Consider the following 22810-nt stretch of genomic DNA (forward strand, 5'->3'; position numbering starts at 1 on the left):
CTCCTCTGTCCTTGGAATTCTCCAGGCAAGAATATTGGAGTGAGTGGGTAGCCATTCCATGCTCCAGGGGATCTTCCCAACCCAGGGATCAAACCTGGGTCTCCTGCATTGCAGGCAGATTCTTTACAGTCTGAGCCACCAGGGAAGCCCCTGAAATTAAGTATTAAAAAAAATTTTTGCTTCACCCTAGTCCTGGCTCTGCATGTGAAGTATGTTAAGTATTAGGGAAAACACCAGAAACCAGGCCCACGCATTACCCCATGGTTTAGCAAATGAGGCAAGTAAACCAATAAATAGGATAATTATAAGTTACCATAAGTCTAATGGTAGGAACATAGCACTGAGACAGGCAGTAACCTGCTCAGATAATGATCACTGACACCATCTCCAAATGTCCAAGCTTGAAAAGCCCTTGCCATTCTTACCTGTAGAATCCTGTTGTGCATTAAAGAGTTAACTAAGCAGGTTTAGCATCTTCAACCCTGAACCATCTAAAGAAAGGACTACACTGGCTCTTGGGAGATTACCTCTAAGCCCTTGAGTCATTCTCACTAATAGGAGTGTCTTTGAATACTTGGGACCCTGGGCCACACCTGGCCGGACAATCTATGCTAATAATGTGATTTATGGGGGACAGCCTTGAATCCTGCTATATCATTTGATTTTTGGAGGGGCTGGAGGCCGAATAATTAAGGTCAGTTTGTAGGTGCTCCATGTCTATGTGACTGATGCCCAATAAAAATGCTGGACCCCATGAATCCAGTAAGCCTCCCTGGCTGGCAAGGCTCTGGATGTGTCATTGCACGCCACTGCTGGGAGAGTGAAGCTCTATCCCACGGTTCCACTGGGAGGAGACAACATCATACTTGCTCCTGGTCTCTCCTGGACTCCGCCTAGATATCAGGTCTCCTGGGACCACCCCAGGACCGCCCCTCCCACAAACGGAAGCAACCCCAAAGGGAAAGCACCACCCCCACACCCCTCCAAGAGCCTATATTTTCTTCCTCACTCAGTGCTAAGCTTGTCAACATTTCTGAAATTTCCCAGGCCTAAGAGAAGAGCCTGCGGTTCATCTGCTCTTGACGCACCCACAACCCAGGTGATGAAACCGGCCAGGGCAGGGCATTCATAGGGGCGAACGTTTACTGAGTGGTCTCACCCTGTGCCATGAGCCCAGCTGCCACTTAAGAGCATCATTTCATCGGCTCCTCATGCAACCTGTGAGGCGGGGCTACTGCTGATCCCGTGGTCCTGGAGGAACATTAGGCCCAAAGTGGTGGAGCCACGCCCGCCTGTGGGGAAGCCCGGAGTCCCGCGCGGCTGCCAGTGGAAGAGCTGGGATCAAGCCTGGACTTGAATGACTTCAAAACAAGTAGTGAGCTCCCTGTTGCTTGGGCTATCCAAGAGTCTTCATAATCACATAGCAAGAAGGTAGTAGAAGGTATTCAGGAAAAGAGAGACTAAACTATCAGAGTCACACGAAGCGGCTCCCTCGACCAAAGGGTTTCTCAACCTCAGCACCACTGACATTCTGGACTAGATAATTCTTTGGGGGGAGGCGGGTGCTGTCCTGGGCACGGGAGGATGTTCAGCAGCATTCCTGGCTTCTACCCTAAGATGCCCGCAGCAAACCCCTAGTTGTGGCAGCCAAAAACGTCTCCAATCAAAAGGGCAAATTCCTTTTGCTCCACCTGCATTCCCTCTCCAAACCACCCTCCCCTGACTCTCTGCCGTAGGGGCTGACATAGGGTCAATGTGTCCTCCAGGAAAATGGGGCGGGTGTGGGCGCAACCTCTCCCCTGTTTGAGAAACTCTGCTCTGCAAGAATTTCTGGAAAAGTCAGTAAACGTCCATGAAGACCAGCGCTGACAAGGAAGTGCAGTTCTACACCCAGGCAGCGCCTTCATGGGAGAGAGTCGTGCACTGCAGCAGCCCTTATATCATGGCGGAGATGCTGTATATCTGCTCCCCCTGTCAGCATCCCAGAGCGGCAGGAGGAATATCTGTGTGTGTAGAAAATACAGAGAGAGATGGGAGGGAGGGAGAAGGAGAGGGGAGAGAAAAAGAGGGAGGGAGAGAGGAAGAAGAAAAGGAGGGAGGGAAAATGCCATGACCCCAAAACAACTGAATCCAGGCATTATTTGACCTAATGCAACAAAATTGTGCCATTTTCACCAGACCAACTCTGAGCTGCTACAATAGGATCTTGGCAAGCCTGGACCCATTGAAGAACCTGTGCACGACCAACCCGGAAGGATCCTTAGAAAGTGGCAATCTGAGAGCTAACCCTGGCTTGTGTAATCACAGGGTGGGGGTGGGTGTTGGTCTCAGGGGTGGGTGTTGGTCTCGGGCATCTTCCTTTTGCTCCACCCCCATTTCCTCTCTAAACCCACCTCCCCTGACTCTCTGCCCCAGAGGCTGACACGTGTGGACTGCAGTGGACTGTCTTGCCTTCTGCTTTCCAGTTGAGCTCTGCCAATTGGAGGTCCCTTCAGAAGACTAAGATCATGGCCTCTGGTCCCATCACTTCATGGCAAATAGATGGGGAAACAATGGAAACAGTGACAGGCTTTATTTTGGGGGGCTCCGAAATCACTGCAGATGGTGACTGCAGCCATGAAATTAAAAGAAGCTTGCTCCTTGGAAGAAAAGCTATGACCAAACTAGACAGCATATTAAAAAGCAGAGACATTCCTTTGCCAACAAAGGTCTGTCTAGTCAAAGCTATGGTTTTTCCAGTAGTCATGTATGGATGTGAGAGTTGGACTATAAAGAAAGCTGAGCGCCAAAGAATTGATGTTTTTGAACTGTGGTGTTGGAGAAGACTCTTGAGAGTCCCTTGGACTGCAACGAGATACAACCAGTCCATCCTAAAGGAGATCAGTCCTGGGTGTTCATTGGAAGGACTGATGTTGAAGCTGAAACTCTAATACTTTGGGCACCTGATGCAAAGAGCTGACTCATTGGGAAAGACCCTGATGCTGGGAAAGATTGAGGGCAAGAGGAGAAGGGGACAACAGAGGATGAGATGGTTGGATGGCATCACTGACTCAATGGACACAAGTTTGAGTAAACTCTGGGAGTTGGTGATGGACAGGGAGGCCTGGCCTGCTACAGTCCATGGGGTCACAAAGAGTCAGACACAACTGAGCGACTGAACTGAAGGAGAGGTCCAGAAGGAAACGAGAGGGAGGAGGGTGATGGAGGTCAGGGTGTTTATCGCCTCCTACTCCTGCCTGCCAGGAGCTCTGATGGGGTGGCTGTATCTTTTCACAAAGGGTTTCAACCCCCGCCTGGAGACCACATAACCCTTAACCCTCCCTGGTCCCATCTCCTGGTCTAGGAATGATGTTGGTACCCTCTGTACCTAGACCCCAGAGACTTTGCTATCCTGTGTGGTTTCCCTATGCCCTGCCCACACCTTTGTAAGCAATTCCTTTATTAAACTCTCCTTGAATTATCCCAATTTATATGTGCTATGTGTTTCCTGCTGGGCCCTAACTGGTGAACCATGTGATTCATTTGTTCAAACAAAATTGTATGCAAAAACCCAGCAGATGAAACACCAAGGCAGGGCTCCTCCATCCATGCAACATGCATCTGTTTGGTGTCCACATGTGGCCAGCTCACCCCGTGGCTGTTAGAGGCAGAGGCTTACTTCTCTGAACAGATCAGCTCTCTCCAAGACCACTTTGATGGTCTAATTATCCTTGGCTCAATGTTCTATGTTATGTAAGGAGGCCAACTGGTATTTCTGAAGAATTAAAACATTCCTCCAGGCACGTCTCACCGGTGAGTACAATGTTATCTCTCCTTCTATACTTGTACCCAAAACATCCTCACTCTCCAAGCCCAAACATGGTTCAGTGTAACTTGGATGTCTCCTATTCTGCAGGCGTCATCAAACAGTGGTTTGTTGGAAATTCCCCACAAACAGGCTGTTAGTGACAGTATCACAAAGGGACGTTTTTAAAATTTTTTTTAAATTAAGCTCCACTATGGTATGATCTGGGCTTCCCTGGTGGCTCAGTGGTAAAAAAAAAAATTCGGTTCCCAATGCAGGAGACATGGGTTCAATCCCTGGGTCGGGAAGATCCCCTGGAGAAGGAAATGGTAACCCATTGAGTATCTTTGCCTGGGGAATCCCATGAACAGAGGAGCCTAGTGGGCTACAGTCCATGGGGTTGCAGAGTCGGACACGACTGAAGTGACTTAGCACGCACACACAGTATGAGCCTGTGCCGTCCAAGAAGGGGTAAATCAGTAGGAGAAAGTGATACCAAGAAAAAGAAGTTTGATCTGACCTTTAAACTGTAAGTAGGATTTGGTAGTTAAACGAAAGAAGGGGGGATAAGCCCAGAAGGGAAAGCACCAGAGCAAAGGTGTGAAGTTGGGAGGTGGTGATGCAACTGAAGAGTGAGAAAGAGGAGCCTGGCCCAGAGAGGAAGGGGATGGCCCCAGGAGTTAAGGGAAATGTATTTTAATAGACCAAACGGGGCCAGATTACTAAAACCCTTGAAAGGCAGGCAGGTGAAGTTTCTCTTTAGTTATTTGATAGAGTAAGTAGTAGGAAGCCTTAGATGGTGTTTGAGCAGGGGAGTAATAGATGATACCATCAATCCTCATTATTCATGGATTTTGTACCCGTAACCCCCAAATCTATCTCCATAGTCATTCTTGGGCACAGGCAGAGTGGTAAAAAAAAAAAAATGTGTCACCCATCATGAACATTCAGAGCTGGGGCTGAGCAAGGTAGCACTCTGCCTTCCTGTCTCAGCTCACATCCTGTGAACAAGTGTCCTTTTGTGGTCTAAATGGGGCCACTTTTTTTTTTTTTTTGCATCTGTATGCTTTCCATTGGTGATTTTGCTGCATATGTTTTTCTTTGTTCATTTCATTTTGCTATTTGGCTATATAGAGTTCCTAAGTGCAAGCAGGCTGTGTGATGTGCCTTATGGAGTAAAACACACATATTGGAGAACATTTATTCAGACATGAGCTGTAGTGCTATTGGCTGGGAGTTCACTGTTAATGAATCAACGATATATATTAACTCAGGTATCTTTAAACAGAAACACACATAAAACAAGTTTATGTATTCATCAGTTGACAAAAAACGTCATGTCCAGAGGCTTTCAGGAACCTAACCATGTATGTCCCCTAAGAGCCATAGTTCAGTCTTCACCAGTTCAGTGTTTGTGGTTAGTTTATAAAGCATAACTAGTTGGAATAACAAGAATCAACATTCAGGAACTGGGTGGAGGCCACAAGACCATCAAGAGGAACCACTTCTTGGGACTTCCCTGGTAGTCCAGTGGTTAAGACTCCACACTTCCAATGCAGGGGGCACGGGTTCAATCCCTGGTCAGGGAACTAAACCCCACATGCCAAATGATGTGGGCAAAAAAGAGGGGGAAAAAAAAAAAAGAGGAACCACCTCTTGAGAGCATGAGCGCTGGAGCCAGTGCCTGGGCTTAAATCCCTGTTCTGCCTCTTGTTAGCTGTGTGGCCTTGGACAAGTCACTCAGCCTCTCTGGGCCACGGTTTCCTCATCTGTAAACCCTTATCACAGGGTGGCTAGGAGAATCTCAATGTGTCCGTGTTGTAAAATATTTAGGACACTACTTGGCACACCACGAACACTCTGCATGTTTCAGATTTGTTAAATAAATAAATGGAGAAAGGAACAAAAAGAGAGACCAACTTATTTCGCAGAGAAGGAAACTGAGTCGGGCGTAGAAGAACTTACCACACTGAGCTATTAGCAGAGTTGCTGAGCTCTTTCCGACGATGGCATGGGGTGATGCCGGCTCCAGGGAACCTGCTACCATCCTGTTTCGATGACTCAGCAGCAGAGACGCCAAGGTGGAGCTGACCCCAGCCGGCGCAGGAGCAAACCTACCCTGTGACCCAGGGACCACCCCCAACCAAGTCCCCATCCTGGGAGCCCCTCCCCCTCATCCCTCTTCCAGCAAGCCCCCACGTGCCTCTTCCAGCAAGCCCCCACGTGCCACTTCCAGGCACGGGCCAGGCGGATTCTAGAACGCTCTAAAGGAGCGCCTCTCCATCTCACGGTTTAAGAATTACTAGTGATCTCCAGCGTGTGCCTGCGGAGGAACAAGAAATACTACCACGCCCGGGCAGAAACCTAATGAGAAACCGAACATGGCCAGACAGAAGCTTAACAAGAAATACTGGCTCAGGCTCCCAAGAAGAACAGCGGGCTCGGGAGGCCGGGGCAGGCGGCCTGCCATCTTCCCCCGCCCACGAATCGATTGCGCACAAGGCTATCCAGAGCAGGGAAGTAGATAAACGGGAAGATATACGACAGGAGGGGCCCAGGGCTGATGAAAGGGGAAGAGAAGGCAGCTTAAATCAAGGGGCAAGTGCTGCGAGAGAGGGGAGATAACAGGATTTGTGTTTATGGTTAACTAGGAGAATCGGCTGAGGTGCTGGGGCCGCGAGATGGGTGAGCACTCCGGGGAGGGGGTGGGTGGAGAGTGCGCGGTGCTCCCGGTGAATCACCGATGCTCTGGGCGGCAGGCAGGCAACGCAAGCCAGAAAACAGATACCTAAAATTGCAAAGTCCCTCCTGGTCCATTTGGTTGTGGCCCCAAACTGCCTTTCACCCTCTGCCCTTTGTTTCCAGGCTTGCCTGGACATCGCAGGGCAATCTCAAAGGTATCCACAGCAAATGCTTACAGGGAAGCTCCTCTGCACCTGTGGCTGAGCAGAGGGCCTCCTGTGTCTTATGCTAGCCAACATTCACTCGGGGCACTGGGGTTGTTCCCATTTTACAGAGGCGGAAACTGAGGCTCAAGGGGAACTGTCCCAACGCAGTCAAGTGGTGCTGGAATTCCAGCCCAGGCAGTCTGGCTCCAGAGCCCACCTGGATTCTAGAGGGACTTGGTTGCCACCATTAGTATCCACTTAAAGGGAGACAATATGCCCCCATCACATTCTTTCAGTGTCTCTGTGGCAGACAGCTCCTATTTGGTGGGAAAGAAGAGAAGTGAGCCAGGAAAGAGTAGGTAATCCAGCAGGTCACCACCATGGGCAGCAGAGCTCAGTCCCATCACCCGAAGGACACAGGTTGTCACTGTCACCCAGGGGGGAGGGACCTGGGGTTTTTCTACACCAGCTTCCATTAGTCATTGTTTGTTGTTGTTATTTAGTTGCTCAGTCGTGGCCAACTCTGTGATGCCATGGACTGTAACCTGCCCGGCTCCTCTGTCCATGGGATTGTCCAGGCAAGAATACAGGAGTGGGTTGCCCTTTCCTCCTCCAAGGGATCTTCCTGACCCAGGGATCGAAGCCACTTCTCCTGCATTGGCAGGCAGGTTCTTTACCACTGAGCCACCAGGGAAGCCCATTAGTCCTTGGTTGGGGCATAATTCACCAGCCCTTTTAGCCGACCAGAGCACGGGCAGCACAGGTCCAATGGCCAGAACCAGCCTGCCCCCACCCAGTCCTACCCTACCTCACGCCCAGGGAAAGAAATGCAGGACAAGCGACTGTGAGCGTGGCTCCAACAGCCTCTGCCGCACACCGTATCTTGTTTGCTCCGATAGCCTGCTGCATGCATATTTATCCCACAGGAGTAGAGAGAGGTGATTAAAAGCTCAGGGGATAGAATGAGGCAGATTTGACCTCAAATTTCAGCTCTGTCACTTTCTACATGACAACTTGAGCAAGTTGTTCTTCTACAAAACAGGGGTCTTGCATGGGTGAGGGGACTCAATGGGTTCATCCCGATTTCATGCTCACCACAGCGCCTGGCACATCGGAGAAACTTCCAATAAATACTAATAGCAGTGAGCAGTATTGTTACCATCTCATTCACTCTATTTGCCCCCCAAAAAATTCCACATTAACATTTTCCCATTTATTTCTTTTTTGATTATTTTTAAGATTTAATTGTTGAAAGAGAATATGTCTATTGGGTTGGCCAAAAAGTCCATTCGAGTTTTTCTGTAACGTCATCTGGAACCATCCGAATGAACTTTTTGGCCAACCCAATGCATAATTCAAAATCCAAAAGGTATTAAATAATAAACTGTGAAAATTCTCCCCCCTTCCGCACTAGCCACCCAGGGGCCGTCCTCCCAAGTAACCAAGATCAGCATGTTTGTGAATTTTCCCAAAGATATTTTCATACAGCACTCTAACATTATTTTGGGCTTACTTCTGTTGTTCTATGGCTGAATCCAGTACAGGATGGTGTTTGGTTTGGCAGAAATAATATAAACAAATTTTTAAACTTCCTGTTTAGAAATAATTTTAGATTTATGGAAAAGCTGCAAAGATAATACAGAGAGTTCTGGTATATCTGTCACCCAATACCCCGAGTGCTAAAATTCTACATAATCATAGTGCATCAATCAAAACTAGGAATCTGACGTTGGTGCCATACTATTACTTACACTACAGATTTAATTTGGATTTCACCTGCTTTCTCCCTAACATGGATCCACTCCAAGACAGCGTGTTGCACTTATTAGCTGCCGTGTCTCCTGAGTCCCCTCCAGTCTGTGACAGCCTCTGACCTTCGCCTTGTTTTCCTAATCTTAACACTTTTGAAGAATCCTACGCAATTATTCCAAAATTAATGAATCTATATGGGTTGGTGCCCCTAAAGGTCTTTAGCACACCTCAGTGTTCCACGATTAGAATTGGTAGTGCCGGGAAAGGGCACTCAGCACTTCATCGTTGTCACTGTCACAGGAAGCCTGGAAATTCAGATCTCCACCATTGCTGTGTGATCTTGGACAAGTAGCACTCCCTCTCTGGGCTTCAGACTCCCCCTCAGTACAATAAAGCAGTGAAATCATGTTGGTGTGTGGTAATTGTGTAGTCAAAGCAGTCTACAAAATGTATATACAGATCCCAATGTATGCTAGCATGTTAAAGGCACTGAAAAGTCCTTCAGGAAAGATTGAAATAATAGTTTCTTAAAAAAAATGAACATGTTTTTATTTATCCATGCAGTGGAATGCTGGCTATCTGAAGTTATTTTATTTAAAAAAAAAAAAAAAAGGAAGGAAGGAGTGAGGAAATTGTTTATGTACTAAGATGAAAATATCTCCAAAATACACATACGGAGTGTGTCACTCATGAGTAAAAAAGAGGGGCAAAGTAAGAATATAAATATATTCAAGATATATATATATGGAAAGACATAAATAAAACTAAGAATCATGGTTATTTATAGGGGAGGGGGTTGCATAGAAGTGGTAGGGAGATGTTTCACGGTCTTCTTTCAAATATGTTTATATATTTTACACATAAATCACTTAATTATTTTATTATATATTTTAACAATGAATATATGACTTCTTCAAAATTAAATAAATAACTATGAACATGGGATGTCTATGTGGACTGAGGTATAACAATTTTCCAGGTAAACTATTAAATGAAAAAGAAGCAAGTTTATAGCAGTATGTATAGTATAACTTATGTGCCCAAAATGCATGTTTGTATATATGTATGTCTGTGTGTTCATGTGTATATATACATTGTGTGTATGTGTGTGTGTGTGTGTGTTCACATACTTGAAAGTACACACTATTTCTCTGGAAGGTTCCAGAAGAAGCTGCTAACAGTGGTTTCACCTGTCAAGGAGAGCGGGAGACACACAGGCACTGTTCACTCTGGAAAACTATTTGAATATTCAGCATGTGCATAAAATATTTTTTAAATGTTTTTTAAGGAATCTGTGAAAGAGTGGTAACCTTGGCAAGGTTTTTCAAGCAAAAATTTAGAAATGATTTTCACATTTCTCCTCTGGAGCTGGTTTGTATACATTTTAGCCCATCCATACTCTATAATACTCTTCAAACATTAAAGTAGTTGAAAAATTAAACATGCACCTATTTACAGAGACCTTCAGAGATGCCCACAATACATTATGAAGTGAATAAAAGTTTAAGAACCAAAAATATAGTGTAACCCGCTTCCGTGGGGGAAAAAAAAATGCCTAAGTGCACACATGCATATATAGTGTACCATGCACACACACATGCGGGGGATTCCAGTTCTGACTGTGTCACTTACTAGCTGTGTGATTTTGGACAAGCCTCTTAAAACCAATGGCCTCAGTTTCCCCATTTGTAAAATTAGTGCAAGCATTCTGGGATTTCCAGGTGGCGCAGGGGTAAAGAATCTGCTTGCTGAGGCAGGAGATATGGGTCAGGAAGATCCTCTGGAGTAGGAAATGGCAGCCCACTCCAATATTCTTGATAGAAAGTTCCATGGACAGAGGAGCTTGGTGGGGCTACCGTCCATGGGGTTCTCAAAGAGTTGGACACGACTGAGCACGGCATGCCCGCATGTTCTACCAGCCTTGAATTAACCCATTTGAGCAGCTTAGAGCATAATGCCCGTCCCACAGTCAGCTCTCTGTGATTAATAGGTGCTGCCAGCACATTCAGGCGGCTTGTTGCCATTGTTGCTTTTACTGAACTATAGTTGAGTCACAAAGTTGTGTTATTATCTTCTTTATACTAGTTGGTAATATATATATGTTCATATCCTTTTCCATTATGATTTGTTATAGAATATTGAACATGTGCTCCCTGTGCTATACACTAGGACCATGTTGTCTACCCATTCTATGTATAATGGTTTGCTCCTGCTAATCCCAGACCCCCAATCCAACCCTCCCCCTCCCTGGCCCCCCTTGGCCACCACCAGTCTGCTGTGAGTGGTTTGTTTCATAAACAGGTTCATTTGTGTCTGAGTCTGTTTCTGTTTCATAGATGGGTTCCCTTGTGCCATATTTTAGATTTCACATGTAAGTGATGCATAATATCTGTCTCTGTCTTACTTCACTTTGCATGTAATCTCTAGGTCCATCCATATAGCTGCAAATGACATTACTTCATCTTTATGGCTGAGTAGTACTCCGCTGTGTGTATTACTACATCTTCTTTATCCATTCATCTGTTGATGGATATTTAGGTTGGTATCCATGTCTTGGCTATTGTGAATAGTGCTGCTATGAACACAGAGGGGCATATATCGTTTAGAATTAGAGTTTTGTCCAGATATATGCCTAGGAGTGGGATTGCTGGATCATATGACAACTCTAGTTTTTATTTTTTAAGCGACCTCCGTATTATTTTCCATAATGGCGATACCAACTTGAATTTCCACCAACAGTACAGGAGGGTTCCCTTTTCTCTACACCATCTCTAGCATCTCACATACAGGTTTTTAAGAGCGTCATGGAGACAAGGGCTGGTAGTACTCACAATACATGCTGCACTGGTTACCTGAGAATATGGGATTCGAGTGGGCAGGGAGGACCTTCACCTTCTATTATTTGAAACCTTTTTTAAGTAGCAAGCATGCATTCTGTTATAATTAAGAGAAAAGGAAAAACAGTTGGTGGATGAGGGTGGGGGAAACTCTGTAAGAACCCGCAGTGGGGGAGAGAGGAGCTGCGTGCACGTGACCGTGCTCAGAGCTTGCTCCCATAAAGCAAGAAGACAAGATCCAAAGCAGCTGCCGCCCATCCCACCACTAAATCTGTCCACTTCCTCCCGCCTGTGAGACGGAGGTGACCAGACTCAGGAATTACATCCGGGGTGTTCAGATTTGTGGCCACGCAGCCTAGTACTCAGGACACTGGGAAACTGGGCCAGTGCCACTGTTCATCAAACATCTCAGATGGAAGATGGGAAAGGCTGGTCTCTGGAGGCCCATCCAGAATGGGGTTCACCCACCAAAATCCGAATAGCCAATTTCTGTGGAAGGACACGGGGATGTGGGGTTTCTCCCAGAGTATCCCCAAGTGGCTTCGGTTAACAGAAGGCTTTGAAATCATCTGCTGTGAAATCCTCTTTGCAGCCCCCAATGAAGACCCCCCAGTTGACAGACCAAGAAATGGGCTCTGAGAATGAAAAGACTTGCCCAAAGTCACAGCTGGGAAATAGAAGAAGCTACATTCAAACCCTGGTCTGTCCACCCCAAAGCCATGCCAGTGACACTACTGAGAAGCAGGGATGGGACCCACCAGGCCACAGAGAACCCATTTATCTTTTTGCACAAGTGGAACCAGTTATTTTGCACTTGCCATGCACCAGGTCCTGACTCCAAGAGCACAAAGATTCCATCACCATTTGACATAACTAATGCCCACTCGGCTCCAGGAATTCGGCAAGATGCTGGGGCTACAAGGGAGAACAAAGAGGCGTGGTCCCTGCTCTCAGGCCTTCTGCAAGGGGAGATGATTGCTTATCCAATCTTGATAGCAATGACTAGTCTACGAAGGTGAGATCCTCAGAACTGATAACAAGAGTTTGACCTAATGTCTGGAGAAGTGAAGCTTGTGCTGAAATCTGAAGGATCAGCGGGTACAATTAAGGGGGGCAGGGGCTAGGAAAGAAAGAGCATCCAGTGAAAGAGAATGGCATGTGCCAAGGCCCTGGCGTAGGAAGCATGAAGGACCTGAAGGTGGTGACTGTTGTGGCTGGAACAGAGGGGGAATACCACTCAAGGTCACACAGAAGAGGGAGACAAGGCAAAGTCATGAAGGGAGTTGGTCAGGGAACTAGATCCCAAGTGCCACAACTAAGACCCAGTGCAGACAAATTTTTTAAAAATAGAGACTTCCCCGGCAGTCCAGTGATTAAGACTTCACCTTCCAATGCAGTGGGTGCAGGTTCATCCCTGGTCAGGCAGCTAAGATCCCACATGCCTCCTGGCCAAAAAACCGAAACATAAAACAGAAACAATATTGTAACAAATTCAATAAAGACTTAGGAAAAAGAAACAAATGCATTAGAAATGTTTTTTAAAAAACAGAAAATGAATCCACTACCCTGACTGCTGGAAATAGTATCTTTATTAAAATAGGTTCATTTGAATGTGCCATCTGTCTCCGGTGGGACCCTGCATTATTGAACTTCTCTGGGCTTTGGTTTCTTCACCTATAATAGCAGATAACGATAACAAAGCTATAGAAAGGATGCAATGAGATGGTGACCAGGCCAGCTCTCTGTACCTCCCTCCCCTGCTCCACCAGCACCTGCTTCAACTGCACCGACTCATGGACCATGCACACGCCTGCCCTCTGCCCCAGCCGAGTGATGGTTCTAAAACTGAGGGCAGCACGGCTTCATCTACTAGTTTGTTAACAAGAAACACACACCACCACGACGGTGGTTAACTTGAAGGCCTGTGGGGGGCGTGCCCAAACCACTGGTTTCCCTGGTAACCAATCAGCCCACGTGACATCAGTTCCTCCAATCAACGGCAGCCTCTTTCCCGCTCCTAGAGGTGAAGAGCGCCGCCATGTTGTGCTGGCCGCCAGCTGCGCAAAGTGAGGCCGTCGCCTCAGGACCCCTTCCTTCTGACGTCAGTGTCTCCAGGTTCAAGGCTGGGCAACCACAAGGCTCACAGGCGAGTGGGTGCAGCTAAAAATTGGCCACAGAAGGCTGAGGAAACTTCCCTCAGCGGGAAGAAGTCGGGAAGTTAGGACGGAGACAAAGAGTTGTGGGAGTGACCTGAGGTGGCGTCCACTAGCACTAGGGGCCCTGGGTAGCTGACCACCATGAGAGGCGTCTTTCTCTTCCATGACTCTGAGAATGTCCTACTCAATTCAGAGTCTCTTTCCAGTTTAAAAGTGACAGCTCCGCTCTCGGGGTTCCTCTAACTGCCGGGGATTGGCTGGTGAATACAGACGAAAGGCAAGGACCTGGATTATCTGTCAGATACTTGGGGGTTACCTGGTTCGGAAAGACCAGCCCACTCCCCAAACCAACCCCCACCTTGGTCCCGCCTACAGGAGGGGGCAGAGCAACGAAATAGGGGGACGGGATCACGGCTACACGCCGGCTACGACGCGTTACCACAGGTGGGAGACGTTACAGAACGTCGACAAAGGCTTCCAGCATCACAACCACTGTTCAGGATTTAGAACAGCCGTGCGTGACCTATGGGACTCCTTTTGGACATGGATAGGGAATAATGCCCGTGAAGTCCAGGAACCGGGCAATAAAAATGCCATACACTCTCTTTTCCACCTGCTTTACAACCCCACTGTTGACGGGCTCTGAAAGGACCACTTAAACATTGAGAGGGGAACTCGCTCTCAACACGTGGTTGTCTCGAGCCCTGTGAACTGTCCCGGAGCAGTCCAGGAGCATCTTCCCAGTGCCCACGCTGTATTGATCCAGAGGAGACTGATCAACACCGGCCCCCTCAACTGTTGACAACTAGGAACCAAAGGACCGTTGCCAAACATGGGTCAGGACAACCAGTTGCTTTTCTCTTGACATGGGATCCACTCCCGGGGAACACATAAAATGGCCTGGAACTGGCAGGTAAGTCCTGGTGGTTTGTGTTTGCCAAGTAGGATTAGAAAGGGACTTACATGGACTTCTCTGGTGGTCCAGTGGTTAAGACTCTTTACTGCCAATGCAGGTGGTGCCAGTTCGATCCCTGGTTGGGGAACGAAGATCCCACATACCACTCAGTGTGGCCAAAAGATAAATGAATAAAAGCTTCCTGCTCGGGTCACTTCTTCAGGTCTTCATTATCTTGTGAAGAATTAAATTTAAAAAGTTACATTAAAAAGGTGGTTGGGGGGGGGGCGCTTACAGGGTGCGATAAATACATCACCCTTCAGTTCAGTTCAGCTCAGTTGCTCAGTCGTGTCCGACTCTTTTCAACCCAATGGACCGCAGCATGCCAGGCTTCCCTGTTCATCGCCAGCTCCCGGAGCTTACTCAAATTCATATCCATCAAGTCGGGGATCCAATCCAACCATCTCATCCTCTGTCGTCCCCCTCTCCTCCCGCCTTCAGTCTTTCCCAGCATCAGGGTCTTTTCCAGTGAGTCAGTTCTTCACATCAGGTGGCCAAAGTATTGGAGTTTCAGCTTCAGCATCAGTCCTTCCAATGGATAATCAGGACTGATTTCCTTTAGTATGGTCTGGTTGGATCTCCTTGCAGTCCAAGGGACTCTCAAGAGTCTTCTCCAACACCACAGTTCAAAAGCATCAATTCCTCGGCACTCAGCTTTCTTTAGAGTCCAACTCTCACATCCATACATGACCACTGGAAAAACCATAGCCTTGGCTAGACGGACCTTTGTTGGCAAAGTAATGTCTCTGCTTTTTAATATGCTGTCTAGGTTGGTCATAGCTTTTCTTCCAAGGAGCAAGCTTCTTTTAATTTCATGGCTGCAGTCACCATCTGCAGTTATTTTGGAGCCCAAAAAATAAAAGTCTGCCACTGTTTCTATTGTTTGCCCATCTTTTTGCCATGAAGTGATGGGACTGGATGCCATGATCTTAAGTTTTCTGAATGTTGAGCTTTAAGCCAACCTTTTCACTCTCCTCTTTCACTTTCATCAAGAGACTCTTTAGTTCTTCTTTGCCTTCTGCCATAAGAGTGGTGTCATCTGCATATTTGAGGTTATTGATATTTCTCCCAGCAATCTTGATTCCAGCTTGTGCTTCATCCAACCCTGCATTTCACATGATGTACTCTGCATATAAGTTAAATAAGCAGGGTGACAATGTACAGCCTTGATGTACTTCTTTACCGATTTGGATTCTTTACCAGCTGAGCCACAAGGGAAGCCCTTCTTTCCCAACTTGGAACCAGTCTGTTGTTCTATGTCCAATTCTAACTGTTGCTTCTTGACCTGCGTACAGATTTCTGTTTTGATTATTAGTGGGATCTTGGTCCTCCTGGGGTGTAAGAAGCCACTGTGAATGGTTTATGCGTGCTGAATTTAATGTGATTTCCAACACAAATGCTCCCTCCACAGAGAAACCCATTTCAGTAGCCTCAGCACTTCTCTCTTCAGTCCCCTGGCGGCTTGAAGGCAGAGGAAACTGAGCAATGGGAAATGTCTTGCCTTAACCAGTTGTTTCAGGAGGGCTCATACCTGGGAACCAGTTTGTTAAGAGGCAAAGACAGAGCCGTGGGGGAAGAGCTTGGAGAAGGAGATGGGTGGCCAGCACTCAACACCCAATACCCACAACTGCCAACCAAAAGCAGTTCTATAGTCTTTCCAGTTGTGACCATCTGTGGGGTGGAAATCAGATTCGGATCCTAGAAGACAGAGGGGAAATCACCATCTCTAAGTTTTAAAGTTTTAAAACTATCTTCCCAAGATCAGTGTTGCCGTTGGTGGGAAGGTGGGGAGGGGGTCATGTCTCCTGTTCAGAGATGATTTTAAGAGACATTCATTTACTCAGGCTCTAGGGGGGAACATTGTTGTTACCCGCCAGAACTGGAACTGAACTCCGGTTCAGCTGCTTGTGGCTGAAAAGTCAAATGTTCGAGAGGCAAAGATTGGTGGGAAAAGATGCTTCATTTAAGAAGCTGGTGACCTGGGGAGATGGCAAACTAGCAACCCCCCAAAAACAGTCTCCCCATTGCCAATCAGGGGGCAAGAGTTTTTAAAGGAAAGCTTCCCGGGTGCACAGGTGATGGTTCCATGCAGAATGGCCAGTCAGCTGACTCCATCGATCATCTTGAAACAGGTCACGCGGTGGTCTGGTCAACACCATCTTAATTGTCTCAAGCACAGTTCATCTTCCGCTCCAGGGTTGGTCGGTTCCCGTTTCCTAGAGGCCAGTTCTTAAAATTGTGCAAGATGGAGCAGCTTGTGTCACGGCTACTGTCTGCTGATCATGCAGTTAGCTTTTTCTCTCTGGTGGTAGTTTTAATATCTGCAAAACAACTCAGGAGTGGTCATCAGACACTTACCTATGTCCTTCAGGGAGAAACTAAAGATTATGTGACTCGCCCTAATTATTAACTGCTAGAGCCTGCTCTTTTGTGACTCAGAGGAGGTCTGGGAGACTACAGCTTTTCAACAAATAAAAGATGGGGGACTCTGAAGGCCTTTTGTACCTGGGAGGGCCCTGCAGGGTCCTTCTTGGTTTTATTGTAAGGCAGATACTATCCTTGCCCTTAGGGAGAAAACAGCCCAGTGAATTCAGTAAAAAGATGGGAGGGGCATGAAAGAATCACTGGAGTTATGATATGCATGTGAAATTATTAAGGAAAAATGTTGGTAGACTCTCCAGTGGACCTTGTGCAAACAGGTGTTATGCAGTAAATAAAATATATGAAGGGATACATGTTAAGTAACTTTGGTAAACTGGGTTCAGTGAAACTAATAGGTATTCTCAATGCCTTTAGTGTAGGGATGTGCCCTGGGCTGCTCTGAATCTGATTGCTTGTCACAGTCCTCAGGGAAGCATCTCAAAAGGACAAATGTAGCACAGACCTATGAAATCAGAGTCCCCCAGAAGTGAGGCTAAGGAAACTGCAGTGTTACAAGGTCTCCAGATTGATTTTTTTTTTTTTTTTAATAGTCAAAATAATTTGGAGATTAGAATGTGGGGCTGTTAGGGGGGACTTCCATGGTGGTCCAGTGGCTGAGGCGTCGCATTCCTAATGCAGGGAGCCTGGGTTTGGTCCCTGGTCAGGAAACCAGATCTCGCATACCAAAACGAAGATCCCTTGTGTAGAAATTAAGACCTGGAACTGCCAAATAAATATTAAAAAAAAAAAAGAAGAAGAAGAAGAAGAAGAATTTGGCGCTATTAGGGACTGGAATGTCTGTGGTCCTTTCCCCCCACCACCCTCCACCGCCAATTCATCTGTTGAAATCTAATCCCCACTGGGATGATACTGGGACATAGAGCTTTGGGAGGTAATTAAGTCATGAGGGTGGGGCCCTCATGAATGGAATTAATACCTCTAGGGAAAAAAAGAATACTAGCTCACTTCCTCATGTGAAGATATGAGAAGGTGACTTTCTGCCACCCAGAACTCACCAGGATCCCACTATGCTAGCACCCTGATCTCAGACTTCCAGCCTCCAGAACTATGAGAAATTTCCATTTATACACCATCCAGTCTATGGCACTTTGTTTATAACAGCCAAAGCTAAGACAGGGACTACAGGAATTTCCCAGTCTTCTTAGTCTCCTAGATATATCTGCTGAAACATTCTTCAATATATGCTAGTCTGGATACCTGGTCCTAGCTATGTTTATTTCTCTATTGCCATCCGTTCTTCATTAGGAAATGTGCTGGCATCCCAGTGCAATCCAGGTGTGCGTATTAAAGGGAGCCCGGTACACACACAACCCTGGCCTAGTATCTAGAGACAAAAATCACTGAGAGCATCGGAGGAGCTCATGGTCCTCCCGGATTTCCCCTTGGCAGAGCCTCTTTGGGAAGATCTGGTTTTGCTTTTTTCCTAACACACAGGAGGTGCAGATGCTGGAATGATCTCAGTGGCCACAAATGAGCCATCCAGAAGCTGGAGGTGGGGTGGTCTGGGTGGTTCCTGAGGGGGTCCTGAAGCACTCAGAGCAATGACTGGGTTCTCCGAGTTGGTCTTTAAAGGTAGGAGTCTTCTAGAGGAATGGGATGGAATAAGAGGGAGGGAATGTTTGTTTGTTTATTATGGCTGATTCACGTTGTCTACAGCAGAAACCAGTACAACATTATAAAGTAGTTATTCTCCACTTAAAAATAAATAAAAATGAATACGTTTTTTAAAAGATAAGGAGTCTTGCCCATGCCTGGACTTGTGACCCTGCCTGTCCTCTGCAGGATTTCAAGGGGCTGACCATGACTCTCTGGTTGATTTACTCCTGAGGTTCCCACTGGCTGGCTGTCTCCGAACAGCCTCGTGGTAATGTTTATAACAAAGCAGCACACCTCTTTTAAAGAAGCAGCTTAGGGTGCTGAACAGTCACGAAATTAGCGAAAGCAGTTAAATCCTCAGTTCTTCCTGGACAAGGTGTTCACTTCCGCGCCTCAGATTCCTCATCTGCAAACAGAGAAAATAGAATAAAATCTACCTCCCAGGATGGAAGAGATTAAATAGATGCCATTACAAAGCACCTGACACAGTAAATCTTCAAGAAATGCACGTTCTTCCTTCCTTCCTTATTATTTCCTTCTTCCTCGAAAGGGCTTTTTGTTAAGAGTCAGGACAAAGGGGATGGTTCTGCCACCAGCCTATGTGTAATATTGGATCTCTCTTGGGCTCTGAATTTGGGGGAGAGTTTAGTTGGAAAGAAGCTAACATTCAGATTAACTCAAGCAGGGGAAGTAGGAAGAAAGAATACTTATTATCAAAATGCAGGGGCAACTCATAGAACCTGAGCTGGAGTGCAGGCGGGTCTCAGGAAAATAGAGATCGGGTGTGCTAGGAAACCTCATGTGCTCCTCCTTTCTGCCTTCGTCCTTACTCCTCGCTTGACCTGACTTGCATTTGTCGCTACTTCCCAGTTCACAGCACAGACCATGGCAGTCAGCACTCCCCGGAAGAGCCACGCTGAACCAAGGGCCCATGTCCCTTAAAAACTGAAAGTGTTAGTCAGCCAATCCTCTCCAGCTCTTTGTGACCCCATGTAGCCCTTCAGACTCCTCCGTCCATGGGATTCTCCAGGCAAGAATACTGGAATGGGTTGCCGTTCCCTTCTCCAGGGGATCTTCCTGACCCAGGGATGGAACCTGGGTATCCCACATTGCAGGCGGATTCTTTGCCATTTGAGTCAACAGGGAAGCCCTTAAACCTACTTCCAAATCTCCAGATGCTTTCCCTGGCCCAACTTGAGTTGGGCCCTACCCATGATCCAATCCATGGTGTCCATAGGTGGGGCCAGAGAAGGAGAACTGGGATTGCCAAAGGGTAAGTGAGTCTCTGTGATGAATGAAACCTGCTAGCTGGCCTCACAGAGCTCAGTGTGAAGAGGGAGACAGACCCAGGGACAAACTCCATTCCTACTTAGGAAAGGTCATCAAATGATGGGATTGAAAAGGACCACACAACCAGCTTGCGGTGGGAAAAGTTCCCAGAAGCTGTACCAACCACCACCCCAAAGCCACTCTAGGACATGATGAACTAATTAATCACAATTATTATTTATGGCAGTGCCAATCCACCTGCTCGTGTCAGAAGACATTAGTTATTGCCAGGAATGATGAATCCCAGGATATAGAACATGCTAAAAATACTAATCTACAAGTGAAAATGATTTTAATTGGATTTCGCCCTTGGGGTCGTGTCAGGGTCCTGCTTTCAATCAGACTTGTCCAGTCAGCAAAGCAGACCCCAGCCTTTCAAATTGAAACTGTGATTGGCTGGCAGAGGTTAATAGAAATGTTGGGAAATAAATAGGTTATTGATTGATCATAACAATCAGCTGGCTCCCGGCTTACCTTGCTGACCTGGCCCACCCAATTTTACGGCCAAACTCAGTTAGCATCTAATTATAGATCACTTTTACAATACTGTGTATTAATGAGTAGATTAAAGGGGGTGGTGGGTAGGGGAATTCTTACTGGAGAAGTTTTCCCCCTGGCAGAAAAATGTGGTGAGACCTCCTGTCTTACTTGGGGACTGTGGCTGAGAGAAGGGAGGATCCAAGAGGAATAGTTACTCTCCCCACTTCCTGACAAAACCTCATTCCTTCACTCCACACACATTTAGAGGCTTTGTGCAGGGAGCCTGGGGACCATTTTTGATGTAGCCGCTCTGCTCAGGCCCTCATTCCGGCTTCTAAAACATCTGTGAGCATAAGAATTACTTGGCGGGTGGCTTCCCAAGTGGTAAAAAATCTCTGCCAGTGCAGGAGACATGAGTTCAATCCCTGATCCGGGAAGATATTCCATGCCTCAGGGCAGCTAAACCCACGTGCCATAACTACTGAGCCCACATGCCCTGGAACCCGGGCTCTGCAACAAGAGAAGCGACCACAGTCAGAAACTTGTGCAGCGCAACTAGAGAACAGCCCCCACTCTCCACATCTACAGAAAAGCTCACGCAGCCGTGAAGACCCAGCACAGCCAGAAATAGTCAATTTTTTTTAAAAAAGGAATTATTTGGCAGGCAGCTTGTTAGAAAGGCAGATTCTTGAACCCATCCCTGAGGTGCTGATTCAGAGGAGTCTGCATTTTTAGCAAGCCCACCCAGCCTCAGAAATCCAGAGGCAGTGAGGGAACCTCATTTTGAAACAGAGTGGCCTGATTGGAAATAAGGTCCACACAAGGAAACAAAAGGCAGAGCTCCGGGTGCCTGGCTGGGAACTGGTCCAGGGTCCTGTGGGACACACAGAAAGCCAAGGTGAGCTGAACCTGGGAGTCTTCACAGAGCCGGTGATGCTGGTGTTGAGCAGGAAGTCCCCAGGTGAGCCTGAAGAGCAGTTTGTCCCCATAAAGGGGGACAAACAGGCACTAGTGGTGCGGCTGACAGTCCCCACCAGGGAGATAATCAGCATCTGCTTTTTGGTTGGGAAAACAAGCGTATAAATAACTTTGAATTGCCTCCTCTATTCCAAGTGACTCTCTGCTTGCTGACCCCCAACCTCAAGGCCCAGCCCCCCAGCCTCTCGCACCCCAGTCTTCTTCCCCCCAGCACGCCGCTCATTCCCACCTCAGGGCCTTCGCCCTCACTGTGGCCCCTGCCTGACACTCCCTTCCCCCTGACGTCACACGGTCAGCTCCTTCACAGCAGCTGTAAGTGCTCCCACTACTGGCCTCAGCCACCCCCAGGCCACGCTGCCCAGCTGCTCTCCTCAACGTCTGCCGCAGCAGTGAATGGCAGGAGGTGCCTCACGTGTTGGGTTCCATGTCTGTGACCCCTACTGGCCTCAGAGGACGCTGTGCGCAGGCAGGACGTGGTTGCCGGAGGGGCCTCATCCTGAACTCGAGGAACAGAGAGGACAGGCCAGGAGAAGACAGATGAAGTTCATAAGCTGAGACCCAGCACTCCAGGCAGGTGAGGTTGTGAGCTGGTGGCTCACCCGCTCTGCACATCATTTAGGTATCAAGAGTCCTGTGGGGGAGGGAGGTGGGCAGGGAAGGGAGGGAGCTGGGACGGCCACCCCAGACGCAAGCGAAGCGCTGGAGGCTTGGACGAGAGGAATGGCAGAGAGACAGAGGAAAACGGACAGAATACCTGTGATTTCTCCCCAGTTTTGCCTTTGGGCATCCAGAGATGAGATGTGGGGCTCTTCACTGAGATGGGAGATGCTGGCAGAGGACCAGGATGGGGCAGGGTTTGAGTTCAGAGGAGAGAGAAACAAAGACTTTTTTTAAAAGGAGTTGTATCTGTTGTCTGTTTCTGCACAAGGTCTTCCACTCCAAGACCTACCAACTTAGAGCTAGAATCATTTCTTTTGCTCCTGAACCTGCAATTTGGGAAAGGTTATCCCCGCTCCATGCAGCATCGGCTGGAGTAGCCCAACTAGAGCTGAAGGATCCGCCCTTTGAGATGGCGCAGTTGCTGCCACCTGGGGGCTGAGTCAGGGCTCGGGGTGGGGAAGGGGTTGGGGCTTAGGTCCTCCACGGGTCTCTTCACAGCTGCTTTGGCTTCCTCACAGCATGGTGGCTGGGTTCCAGGTGAGCCGCCCTTGGCCTTGGAAGTCACGTACCATCACATCTGCCACGGTCACAAGCCTACTGAGCTTTGAGGGGCTGGGAGAGACTGCTGCTGCCTTTTCTGAAAAATACAGCCAGCCACAGCGACAATAATGACAAACGCTTGCAGCACGATTACACCAGGACCTCCCTGTGCACGGGATCCTCTCACAACAACCCCAAGGAGGCGGCTCCATTACTAACCCGTCTCACACGTGGGGACACAGAGGCCCAGACAGGCGAGGTGACTTGCCCCAGGTGGCACAGTGTCTGAGTCCAGGAGGTTCTGAGCGGAGCTCAGCCTGACTTTTCTGTAGCCTCGGCGCCCAGCGCAGGGCCCGGCCCCAGACCCTGGGGCGCTGGCGCTGGGGGAGGTGCTGGAGGCACGGCGGCGTGAG

At 47.8% G+C, this 22810-nt stretch overlaps 1 long non-coding RNA gene across 1 annotated transcript in view; it reads right to left on the reverse strand.

Annotated features, from left to right (window-relative positions):
* Window positions 1-5904, reverse strand: part of LOC122693281 — an 81359-nt gene extending 75455 nt beyond the window's left edge. The window contains exon 1 of the long non-coding RNA XR_006340845.1: window positions 5750-5904. This is a non-coding gene — a long non-coding RNA (uncharacterized LOC122693281). The remainder of the gene's footprint in view (window positions 1-5749) is intronic.
* Window positions 5905-22810: the final 16906 nt, after the last annotated feature.

The sequence above is a fragment of the Cervus elaphus genome, chromosome 5 (assembly GCF_910594005.1).
Source record: "Cervus elaphus chromosome 5, mCerEla1.1, whole genome shotgun sequence".
Taxonomy (NCBI): Eukaryota; Metazoa; Chordata; class Mammalia; order Artiodactyla; family Cervidae; genus Cervus; species Cervus elaphus.